Below are 12,928 nucleotides of genomic sequence, written 5' to 3'. Positions count from 1 at the left end.
ATGGAAGGATGGGCAAGGGTTTGATAGTTTTGTCTCAAAGCAAAAAAAAAAAGTGTAAATTTATACATCTGGAGTGCAAAAAATCATTAGCCATGTGATTAGGAAAACAGGAATCAGAAACTGCCAAACAGAAAGCCATAATTATCTCTGATGACCTGGAGGTTGCTAGTCAATGTAATAATACAGAAGGGAAAGCTAACAGTATACTTGTTTGCATAAGGAATAAGTAATGCCAGCAAGAAAAAGGAAGTAATATTATCATTGTATAGATCACTAGTGGGATCCTACTTCAAATACTGTATTCAGTTTTAAAGGCCATATCTTCATAATGACAGGCTGGAAGCAATTTAAACTAGCAAAATGGTACAAAACCTGCTACATATACCTTACACAGAAAGGCTTAAGGAACTAAAAATATACTCACTAGAAAAGGGGAGAGAAAGAGAACAATGATACACATTCAAATGTATAGCAGGCTTCAATAACATCAAAGGAATAGGCATTTTCTGTTTAAAAAAATTTTTTTAGAAACATTCAAGTAGAAAGACTATGGCCTATCCAGTTTGCCTGTCCATCCTCACTTGTATTCACTGTTCCAAGTGAGGCCTCACCAGAGACTTATACAGGGGCAATATCATCTCTCCCTATGCAGCAAAGCATCTTTCTGTCTTTTACTGTCTCGAACATAAGAACATGCCATACTGGGTCAGACCAAGGGACCATCAAGACCAGCATCCTGTTTCCAACAGTGGCCAATCCAGGCTATAAGTACCTGGCAAGTACCCAAAAACTAAGTCTATCCCATGCTACTGATGCTAGTAATAGCAGTGGCTATTTTCTAAGCCAACTTGATTAATAGCAGGTAATGGACTTCTCCTCCAAGAACTTATCCAAAGCTTTTTTAAATGCAGCTACACTAACTGCACTAACCACATCCCCTGGCAAACAAATTCCAGAGTTTAATTGTGCGTTGAGTGAAAAAGAACTTTCTCCAATTAGTTTTAAATGTGCTACATGATAAATTCATGGAGTGCCCCCTAGTCCTATTATCCGAAAGACTAAATAACCAATTCATATTTACCTGTTTTAGACATCTCATGATTTTATCCCCCCTCAGCCGTCTCATCTCCAAGCTGAACAGTCCTAACCTCTTTAGTCTTTCCTCATAGGGGAGTTGTTCCATCCCCTTTATCATTTTGGTCGCCCTTCTCTGTAACATCTCCATCGCTACTATATCATTTTTGAGATGCGGCGACCAGAATTGTACACAGTATTCAAGTTGCGGTCTCCCCAAGAAGCGATACAGAGGCATTATGACATTTTCTGTTTTATTCACCATTCCCTTCTTAATAATTCCTAACATTCTGCTTGCTTTTTTGACTGCCGCAGCACACTGAGCTGACGATTTTAATGTATTATCCACTATGACGCCTAGATCTCTTTCCTAGGTGGTAGCTCCTAATATGGAACCTAACATCGTGTAACTATAGTATGTGTTATTTTTTCCTATATGCATCACCTTGCACTTATCTACATTAAATTTCATCTGCCATTTGGATGCCCAGTTTTCCGGTCTCACAAAGTCCTCCTGCAATTTATCACAATCCGCTTGTGATTTAACTACTCTGAATAATTTTGTATCATCTGCAAATTTGATTACCTCACTCGTCGTATTCCTTTCCAGATCATTTATAAATATATTGAAAAGCACGGGTCCCAGGACAGATCCCTGAGGCACTCCACTGCCCACCCCCCTCCACTGAGAAAATTGTCCATTTAATCCTACTCTCTGTTTCCTGTCTTTTAACCAGTTTGAAATCCACAAAAAGACATCGCCACCTATCCCATGTCTTTTTACTTTTCCTAGAAACCTCTCATGAGGAACTTTGTCAAATGCCTTCTGAAAATCCAAATACACTACATCTACCGATTCACATTTAGCTACATGTTTATTAACCCCTTCCAAAAAGTGAAGCAGATTTGTGAGGCAAGACTTGCCTTGGGTAAAGCCATGCTGACTTTGTTCCATTAAACCATGCCTTTATCTATGTTCTGTGATTTTGAACTTTAGAACACTTTCCACTTTCCTGGAGCCCCTTTTAAATAATGGGGTTACATTAGCCATCCTCCAGTCTTCAAGTATAATGGATGATTTTAATGATATGTTACAAATTTTTACTAATAAATCTGAAATTTCATTTTTTAGTTCCTTCAGAACTCTGGTATGTATACAATCCAGTTCAGGTGATTTACTACTCTTCAGTTTGTCAATCAGGCCTACCACATCTTCTAGCTTTACCGTGATTTGGTTCATTCCATCTGAATCATTACCCATGAAAACCTTCTCCGGAATGGGTATCTCCCCAACATCCTCTTCAGTAAACACCGAAGTAAAGAAATTGTTTAATCTTTCCACAATGGCCTTATCTTCTTTAAGTGCCCCTTTAACCCCTCGATCATCTAACGGACCAACTGACTCCCTCACAGGCTTTCTGCTTCGAATATATTTTTTAAAGTTTTTACTGTGAGTTTTTGCCTCTACGGCCAACTTCTTCTCAAATTTTCTCTTAGCCTGTCTTATCAGTGTCTTACATTTAACTTGCCAACGCTTATGCTTTATCCTATTTTCTTCTGTTGGATCCTTCTTCCAATTTTTGAATGAAGATCTTTTGGCTAAAATAGCCTCTTTCACCTTACCTTTTAACCATGCCGGTAATCATTTTGCCTTCCTTCCACCTTTCCTAATGTGTGGAATACATCTGGACTGTGGTTCTAGGATGGCATTTTTTAACAATGTTCACGCCTCTTGCACACTTTTTCCTTTGTAGCTGCTCCTTTCAGTTTTTTTCTATTTTCCTCATTTTGTCAAAGTTTCCCTTTTGAAAGTTTAGCACTAGAGCAGTGGATTTGCTTACTGTCCCCCTTCGAGTCATTAATTCAAATGTTATCATATTATGATCACTATTGCCAAGTGGCCCCACCACGGTTACCTCTCTCACCAAATCCTGTACTCCACTGAGAATTAGATCTAAAATAGCTCGCTCTCTCATTTGGTTCCTGAACCAATTGATCCATAAAACTGTCATTTATTCCATCCAGGAACTTTATCTCTCTAGTATATCCCGATATTACATTTATCCAGTCAATATTAGGGTAATTGAAATCTCCCATTATTACTGCACTACAAATTTGGTTAGCTTCCCTAATTTCTCTTCACATTTCACTCTCCATCTCACAATCTTGGCCAAGAGGACGGAAGAGAAAGGAGTAGGAGAGTTGCTGGAGAGGGTAAGTAAAGATGGGTTTTAAATTTATTTTTCTTGATTGACCGCCATTTTAATTATTGGGTGTTATGCGGTCTGCTGTTTTGAAACATTTTATTGATATTTAGACATGTTTTAATAATTTTTATGAGTTTTTAATCATTGGATATTATTCTGTTCAGCAGCTGTTTGTTACATTTTTAGTATAGCTTTACAATTATTTCTATGTGGGGCTCTATAGCAGCTTGGCTTATTCTGTTTTCCCAATAGGAACTGAATTAGTGTTTAGGGCCTGGTTTTAATAGTTGTATTTCTTAGATAGGGTTGTTATTGTTTGAGTGTGTTCCCTAATACAGGTGTAACTTTGTGCTGGTTAGTTTGTGTGCATTTTTGCAAATCCTGAGAGTCTGTTAGGTGCTATATTTCTCTTTTTCACGTAGATAAGCAGGATGAATTAGCCATGCTGTCTGGGACGTCTTCCCGTCCTGTAGGTGGCAAAGCTCTCAAAGTAAAGATCTAAGTCTTGCTGTAGTGTGTGCCTGCTTGGCACCTCCCCCTCCCCTCTGCAGAGTCTCCTCAGTCCGTTTTTTTCCGCGAGCCTGACAGCATGCAGAGCTCTCAGTCTCCTCGAGCTTTTTTCTGAGAGAAAAGTTTGCTTTCTGAAAAGAAGTTTTTCTTAAGGTTAAAACCCTTTATTGTAGTTAGACTTAACTACTTACCAAGGAATTCGTCGAATTCTTACCACAATGCCTCGTCCAGGCTTCAAATTTTGTAATTGTGGAAAAATCATGTCAGTCACCAACAGGCATGTATTATGTTACATAGGTCTGGGGCCCCAGCATGAACAATCCACTTGTGCTGACTGCGGACGGATGTCCCCCAGAGCACAATGGCAGAGAGCAGCAAAAATTGAGGACTTAAAAGCTGCGGTAGGATCTTATGCCCCTTGGAGGAGTCGGCAAAATCCTCCCCAGGGCCGCAGCGTGTGCCGAAGGAGTTGGCTCGGCCGTGTGCAGTGTCAGTGGGGCACTCAGTGTCGATTGTGCCGATCAAAAAGAGAACATCCACGGAGGTACCCAGAGCGGGCGACACAGCCAAGGCGTCGAAAACATCACTTGCATCAACCGGCGCCAGTGCGTCGATCGGCACCAGTGCATCGACGCAACTCAATCAACGCTGCAACGCACACGGTGCATCGACGCATCTACACTGATGTATCGACGCACCCAGCGCAAATAAATCAAGCCATGCTTTGGGCTCGAAGCATGGCCATTCTGGCTCGATGCACCGAAGTGCTATGGAACCGGCTTACCATAAGAAGCATGCCGACTCCACTCCATCGGTGCATAAGTGTCTAAAACCACCTAAAAAGCATGTCTCAGGACATAACAAACAAAGAAATTGTTGTGACCAGGCTACGGTAAGGCAAGAAGTGGACCCTTGGGCCGGCCTGCAGGTATAACACAGCGCAGACCGGGGGGCAGAGTCAGTGCTTGGCAAGGATACCCGGAGCCTGGAATCCCCCCGGGAGGGGCCCATAGGGACTAGAGTAGTCAAGGTAGTCCAGAGAGGGCAAGTCTGTGGGTGGTCTGGAGAGAGGTCAGATAGTTCAGGGAGAGCTGCCGGTGAACAAGGCAGGTAGCTGGCTGGCAGGCAGGTCAGAGAGGTAGGCGGAGTCTGAACCGGCGGTGAACTGGAGGCTGGGCCGCGAAGCAGACCAGAGTAGCAGCAGGCGGCGGGTTAGCAGAGAAGGCCGCGAGGCAATCCGGGATCTGGACTGGCGGCAGGCTGGCAGAGAAGTCCGTAGCGAACCGGGATCAAGGCGGATGGCTGGGTAGCAGAGAAGTCCGTGGCAAACCGGGGTCAAGGCAGGCGACCGGCCATCAGAGAAGTCCGTGGCAAACCGGAGTCAAGGCAGGTGGCTGGCTAGCAGAGAAGTCTGTTGGGCAAACCGGGATCAAGGCAGGAAGCAGGCTAGCAGAGAAGTCTGTTAGGCAAACTGGGATCAAGGCAGGAAGCAGGCTAGCAGAGAAGTCCGTTACGCAAACCGGGATCAAGGCAGGAAGCAGGCTAGCAGAGAAGTCCGTTAGGCAAACCGGGATCAAGGCAGGAGGCAGGCTAGCAGAGAAGTCCGTTAGGCAAACCGGGATCAGGAACCAAAGCGACAACGAGAATCAGCAAGCAAGGACAGGAACAGGAAGCAACTAGTCAGCAGGGAACCTCGTTGCAAGGCGTCTAGTGGGGGACTGGACGCCGGTTAAATCTGGAGCGGGGCGTGATGTCAGCAGAGGAGGCGGAGCTGGGCTTCCAGGTGCTGTGCGCTTAAGAGAAGCCTCCTCGCGCGTGCGCGAGGCCAGGCAGGGATAGGCCTGTAATGGTGCCGACCTCGTGAGAACTCCTCGGGCGGAGGCCCTGTCGAGCCCGGGTCCCAACGGAATCCTGCGAGAACTGAAGAGACTGTAAGCGGGCCTGACCCCGAACATGAGAGGGGCGGTCGGGACCGCAACAGAGATCCTTCTCCACTGCTCATTTTTGATGACGACCCTGTATCATCTCCTCCTGGACCTTCTTCGCCATCCCTTCACTCAGAGCAAGAGGAGCCATTGCTTAAAAAACCTCGCAAGTCTTTGGAAGATACTCACAGACCTGCTGAACACCCTCTACCTGCCCCTAGGGTGACACCGCCAGCTAGTCAGCCTCAACAAGCTCTAGCAGCTCAAGCTGTGTCCCAGATTTCCCTGATTCTGGCACAATTTTTAGCTTCAATGGCTGATCAAGACCCCCCTGAAGAGCTGCCGCTTTCAGGATGCCCCACTCCGGAGCTGGCACCAACCTCACCTTCACCACCACCACAAGATGTTTCGCCAGTAACATCGTCTCCCAGTTCTTCTACTGGATATCCTTCGGACCCTCCAGAGGACCAGCCAGAGTCGGTTTCACCTCCCAAGGACTTAACCTATTCAAAGTTCTTGGAGAAAGTAGGTCAAACTCTCAATATAGAAACCAGAAAGCTACCTGATCCTAGAGCAGACGTCCTAGGACTACTCAAAGTCTTTGAAACACCAGCAGAACCAGTAGCATTACCTTCCCATGATGTACTTGACACCCTCATGAAGAGAGCCTGGGAAACACCCCTCACAGGACCAGCCACCTCCAGGAAATCCGAGTTAAAGTATAGGATGCGTAAATCCTCCTATTATTCTCATTTACAATTGCCGCATGCATCCGTGGTAATGGAATCCACAATGCAAAAAGCCCGCAAATCAAGACTTCACTCAAACACGCCTCCAGGTCGAGATAATAAGTACATGAACGACTTTGGAAAACGGGCATATCAGTTGAGCATGCTAAATGCCAGAATACAGCAACATCAATTTGCAATAACTCAATATTTATTTGAATGTTTGCAAGCCCTAAAACCAAGATTACAGGAGGGCTCACCTGACCAACAACTACCGGAGGAATTCCATAATATGGAAGGAGGAATGCGATGAGGAGAACAAAATGGCGTCGTGAACAGAGGAAGCGTTCAGGAGAGCGCCGTTTCGGCGTTGATTTTTGCTTTCTTATTGCCTGAAAATTACCACATACTAAAAGAAAGGGGAAGGTAAGGGAGGGAACCTTGACCCCCTTTAAGCCTACCCCAGTTCAGACGTGGATCCAGGAGTTCTTTCCCGCACTCGGGATATCTCCAGGAGAGTCAGCTGTAGCACGGGAGGAGGAGCAAACCTCTGTGCTTTTTGACGAGGCATCTCTGAGCCCTGGAGCGCTGGATACTCCCTCCCACCCTGCCCACAACGGAGCGCAGGAGCCAGTGGAATCCTTGATGCCTATGATGCACCAGCGGAGGAAACGTTCGAGGTAGGGCCAGCTGCAGGAGTGACGGGGCAAGCCCAAGGCGATGGGAATTTCACTGCCTTGAGAGAATTAAACATCGGGGTGCTGAGCGGGGAGAGCAGTTCACTACCATCGATCACCAATTCAGCAAGGAGTCAGACGGATCAGACTGAATCAGGAAATGCAAAGCAAACCACAACAGTAAAACTGCCAGAGATTAAAATTTTGAGTATGCCTGAAACCGTTACCTTAGATACTGTGTGGAATGGTTTATCACTGCTTGAAAATGCGATTGTTTCTTTGATGGTAACTATTAAAGGATTTCAAGAACAATGTAATATGGCGAACACTGTTGTGTTAGCAAATTCAACAGAAATCCAGGAAATGGATGAACAAATTAACCAGATTAAGTTAATTCAAACTGGCTTGATTCAAGGGGACCCTAGGCTAGAGAAAAGATTGGAAATCATGGAAAATAATCTTAGATATAATAATCTAAGAATAATTAATTTTCCTAAATGTAAATTAATATCCCCCAGGGAGCAGCTTAAAAACTTCTTCCAAGAATCATTGTCTATTTCCCATGATAAAATGCCTTCGATTCTAAAAGCCTATTATCTACCTGGGCTAGAACAGAGAAGTGGTGGAGAGACAGGGGACAATGAAAATCGAGGTCGTCGTTCGGAGTCAATATCTCCACTTGAAGATCTGTTAGGATTTCTTAAAACATCACAAGAAGAACAGATAGAAAAGAGAGGTGTTTTACTTGTGAAGTTTGCAATTTCTGCTGAAAGAGACATGATATTAAAGAGTTTTTTTCCGTAATAGAGAAAAGCTATACCTTGGAGGAAAAGTTTGGATTTTTCCAGATATTATTAGATCAACGCAACTGCAAAGAAAAAATGTCTTACTTTGTCTTAGAGCACGCCAAATAGGCGCAAAAGTAATTATAAAATGTCCTTGCAAATGTATACTTAATCTAGAAAATCATAGATATGTATTTATGGAGCCAGATCAATTGGAAATGTTTTTGAATTCAAAAAGTGAATCTAGATCTAGAATCTAGATCTGATCCACCTAGTAGTCGCCTTGAGGCGACTGTTTTAATGTATTTCCGCCCTGGAGGCGTCTGTTCAGTTCCTTGTAAACCGGTGCGATATGTATTCTTTACAGGAACATCGGTATATAAAAATTATAAATAAATAAATAAATAAATAAATAAATAGTACCGGCATAAATTAAGTAATCCCACAACTCTTTTCTTTCTGTTTACTGTTTTATTAAGACAAGGTAAAAAAAAAAAATGTGCTCCTACATTACTTTTTGTTCTTCCCCAAATTGCATTGTAAAATCGAGCAGAATTAGGGAGAAATATTCCCACTAAAATTAATTTCTATTATGTTTTGATTATGGAAAGATTTCTTCTCAGGTAATAATTCTTTTTTTTTCCCCTTATACTTGATATGATATGGATAAGTTTACATGTTCTGCTTGAATTTAAGTAGCAGAAACAATAATGAGAATCGGATAGAAGAAAGCCCTTTATTATGACGCCCGACTCTGGCCGAGTTTCGCTCTTTTTAGAGCTGCCTCAGGGGCAATTCATTCAAGCTCGCTATGTGGATTTAATGCATTTAATTCTATTACTGACATCACACAGCATCGCTACGTGAAAGTCTAACTGCTTTGGAGTGAAATCATCCGCGCTGATAATTAATACGATATTGACTTTTCCAAGTCCTGCTTGAATGAATTGCCCCTGAGGCAGCTCTAAAAAGAGCGAAACTCGGCCAGAGTCGGGCGTCATAATAAAGGGCTTTCTTCTATCCGATTCTCATTATTGTTTCTGCTACACGGCTTACTGGATCGGTTACCGATCTGCTTGAATTTAAGGCATGTAATAATGCTTATGTTTAAATATGAAAATTGAATAAAGAGAAAATAGAAAAAAAAAAAGAAGGAATGCGATATCTCATATGCACAGTGTATGAAGGCTTCAAAACATCAGCAAAGTCTACAGCAAATGCTATTGCCACCAGACGAATAGCATGGCTTAGAGCCAGTGCTATAAGGGAGGATGTACAAGAAAAATTAGCTAATCTTCCATGTCTGCCAGATAACTTATTTGGAGATCACTTTAAAGATACCGTGGCTCAATTAAAAGAGCAAAAATTAGCGGTTCAGTCTCTAACCACTCCAACACCCTTCTCTTATTACAGAGGTTACTATTCGGGTTACAGAAGGCCACAATACCAACACCGCCTCTTTAGGCCTTATCCGCCTTCCAGGCCTACATATTACTCTACACCACGCCTGCACACTTCTCAAACCCAAACCTCTCGTCAACGCCAGAGGACTCCTAGGCAAACCAGGACAACTCAGTAATAGACCCAACCTAAAACTTCCCAAAGTTTTTAGAGCATCTGACACCACCGCTACCTCTCTTAGTCGATGGCAGATTAACCCACTTCTTAGTTGCATGGAACAACATATCAACCGACAGCTGGGTATTAAACATCATAAAGGATGGTTACGCGTTAAACTTCCAAACTCTCCCAGTTTCACTACACTTAGTATGCAAAAGAGATCAAAAAATACATTCCCAACATTTACACCTAGAGATCAATAACCTCCTGCAGCAACACCACATACAGGAACTACCTGTCTCTCAACACCACACAGGTTTCTATCCCCCATACTTCCTCATTCCAAAGAAATCAGGAGGACTCTGACCTATCCTGGATCTCAGGGCACTCAACAAGCACCTAAAGACAGAGAAGTTCAAAATGACTTCTCTCAAATCTATCCTGCCCTTCATCCAACCCAGGGACTGGATGTGTTCCATCGATCTCAAGGATGCGTATTCCCACATACTGATGCACAAGGCCTCCTGGCGGTACCTTTGCTTCATGGCAATGAATCGTCATTTCCAATACAAAGTTCTTCCATTTGGCCTCTCATCGGCTCTCAGAGTTTTTACGAAATGCCTAGCAGTAGCGGTGGCTCACTTACGTTGCCAGGGTAACCAAATATTTCCCTACCTAGACGACTGGCTTCTGGTAGCACTCAGCCCCTCCATTCTACAGACCAATCTCCTAACAACCATCCAGTGTTTGGATTCCTTGGGACTACTAATCAATTACGAGAAGTCAAACCTGCATCCCACACAAGTGTTGCAATTCATAGGGGCCACTATCGACACATTAAGCAACAAGGCTTTCCTTCCCCAGCCAAGAGCTATTGCTCTGAAAACTCTAGCCCACACTCTAAGTCATTCAACCAAGACTCCGGCCCGTCAGATACTAACGATACTCAGGCATATGGCGGCATCTATTTATGTAGTTCCCCACACACGCCTACACATGAGACATCTTCAGTGGGGCTTAAAGACCCAATGGAAACAATTCTCTGACCACCTTTCCACTCCGGTGTCGGTAACAAACAGCATGCGGCAGGGTTTGGATTAGTGGCTACAATCATCAGCTCTTACAATAGGAGCTCCACTAGACCCCCAATTCATCACATCATACTCACCACAGATGCCTCAACAATGGGTTGGGGAGCTCACCTAACCCGCCTTGAAACTCAAGGCCTCTGGAATGCCTGGGAAAGGACACAACAAATAAACCTTTTAGAACTACGAGCGATCCGAAATGCTCTTCAAGCCTTCCGACTACAACTCCGGGGGAAAACAGTAATGATCCACACGGACACCCAAGTAGCAATGTTCTACATAAACAAAGAAGGAGGGTCAAGGTTCTTGGACACTTTGCAATGAGGCGGTATCCATCTTGGAGTGGGCGGCCAACAACTCCATTACACTTCAAGCAACATACTTACCGGGCATAGACAACACCAAGGCGGACAAACTCAGCAGAATCTTCCATCCCCACAAATGGGAACTTCAACACAGTGTGACACTAAAGATCTTCCATACCTGGCGGTGGCCACAAGTCAACCTATTTGCTACAGAATGCAATCGCAAGGTTCCGAACTTTTGCTCAGTTTATCCCAGCCACAAAAGACTAACACAAGATGCGTTCCTCATGGACTGGTCAAAAAACCTCCTTTACACATTTCCTCCAATACCATTGATTTCTCGCACAGTGCAGAAATGCATCAGAGACAAGGCAAATCTCATTAGCTCCAACATGGCCCAGACAACCATGGTACGCATATCTCATTTGTCTATCAGTGGACACTCCAATTCCACTGGGAGATAGCCCTCGCCTGCTCACACAAGAGGGAGGAACACTTCTCTTCTGCATCCACTCTACTCCTCTCTGAACCTCACAGCGTGGAGATTGAAAGGTTACTACTTCGAAACCTAAACCTTTCCCCTCACTTAGAAGATATTCTGCTTTCCTCTAGAAAACCTTCAACCAGACAAAATTACAAAAGGAAATGGTTAACCTATGCCTCATGGTACTCCAACTCTGATATAGACCCGTTCACCTGTCCACCAGAGACATTACTATCTTATCTTCATAGACTTTACCAAAGAGTTCTGGCTACAGCTTCCCTCAGAGTCCACCTCAGTGCCATAGCAGCCTTTCACTCATTACACAATGATGCGCCAATATCTACCCATCCTCTCATCTCCAGATTCATGAAGGGGGTATTACGACCTCGACCGCCGGTACACAAACCACCTGTGCCATGGGACTTTAACCTTGTTCTGGAACAACTAATGCTACCTCCGTTTGAACCACTTGATACCTGTCACCCCAGATACCTGGCATAGAAGGTACTTTTTCTGGTAGCCCTCACTTCAGCTAGACGAGTCAGTGAACTTCAGACTCTAGTTCACTACTCTCCATACCTAGTTTTCTATAATGATAAAGTGGTACTACGACCACATCCAACTTTTCTACCAAAAGTGGTCTCGACTTTCCACTTAAATCAATCCATAACTCTACCAACCTTTCATCCTCGTCCTCATACTGATGAGGCTCAATGCAGATTACATACCTTAGATTGTAAATGAGCGCTAGCATACTATAAACACTGCACGGCCTCTGCTTCCAGGCCTTCTCAACTTTTGCTCTCCTTTAATCCGAATGCACCAGGCTTGTAGTTTTGGCTGGTTACCAATGGAACAAAGAATTCAATATAAAACATTATCCATTTTACATCAGGCAATACACGCATAACATGTAGAATGGCTAAATGCATCAATAAGATTACATACGCCACAAGGTAATTTAAGATCTTCAAATAAAGGATTACTGGCAATTCCCTCACTAACATCTGCTAGACTAACATCAGTGAGAGAAAGAGCATTATCACTTGCAGCACCTAAAATTTGGAAAACCTAGCCTGTTAAATTAAGGCTAGAATCAAGACAGCATGAATTTAAAAAACTTTTTAAAAACATGGCTTTTTAGACAGGCCTTTCTTGGGAATGAGTGTTGCGGTTCTGGCCGCGAGCACCGCGGCCAGGCCCTTACCTCCAGGCTCCCGGACCTGCTCCCGCTTCCAGAGGCTTGGGTTGCGGCCTGTTTGGCGGCGTCCCCACTGGGGTTGCGCCGCTGCGAGGTCTCCCTTGGACACTTGGCTCCTAGGCACGCGCACGCGCGCCACTTGGGCGCTTTTCTAGGCCGTTTCCCGCCAGTGGGGACTCCGCCCAACTCCTGACGTCAGACACTGCAGCCTTCATAAACTGGCCGCAGCTATCCAGTCTTTGCCTTGCAACGGATTAGCCTCCCGGTTTCCTGTTGCCCCGGAGTGACTCGCTTTGCTTCATTGCTCCGTTCCTGCTACAGTACCTGCCTGGTTCCTGCCTGCCTACTACAGTACCTGCTTGGTTCCTGCCTGCCTGCCACACT

The sequence above is a fragment of the Rhinatrema bivittatum genome, chromosome 3 (genome assembly GCF_901001135.1).
Source record: "Rhinatrema bivittatum chromosome 3, aRhiBiv1.1, whole genome shotgun sequence".
Lineage (NCBI taxonomy): Eukaryota > Metazoa > Chordata > Amphibia > Gymnophiona > Rhinatrematidae > Rhinatrema > Rhinatrema bivittatum.
Note: the sequence above shows the minus strand (reverse complement) of the source record.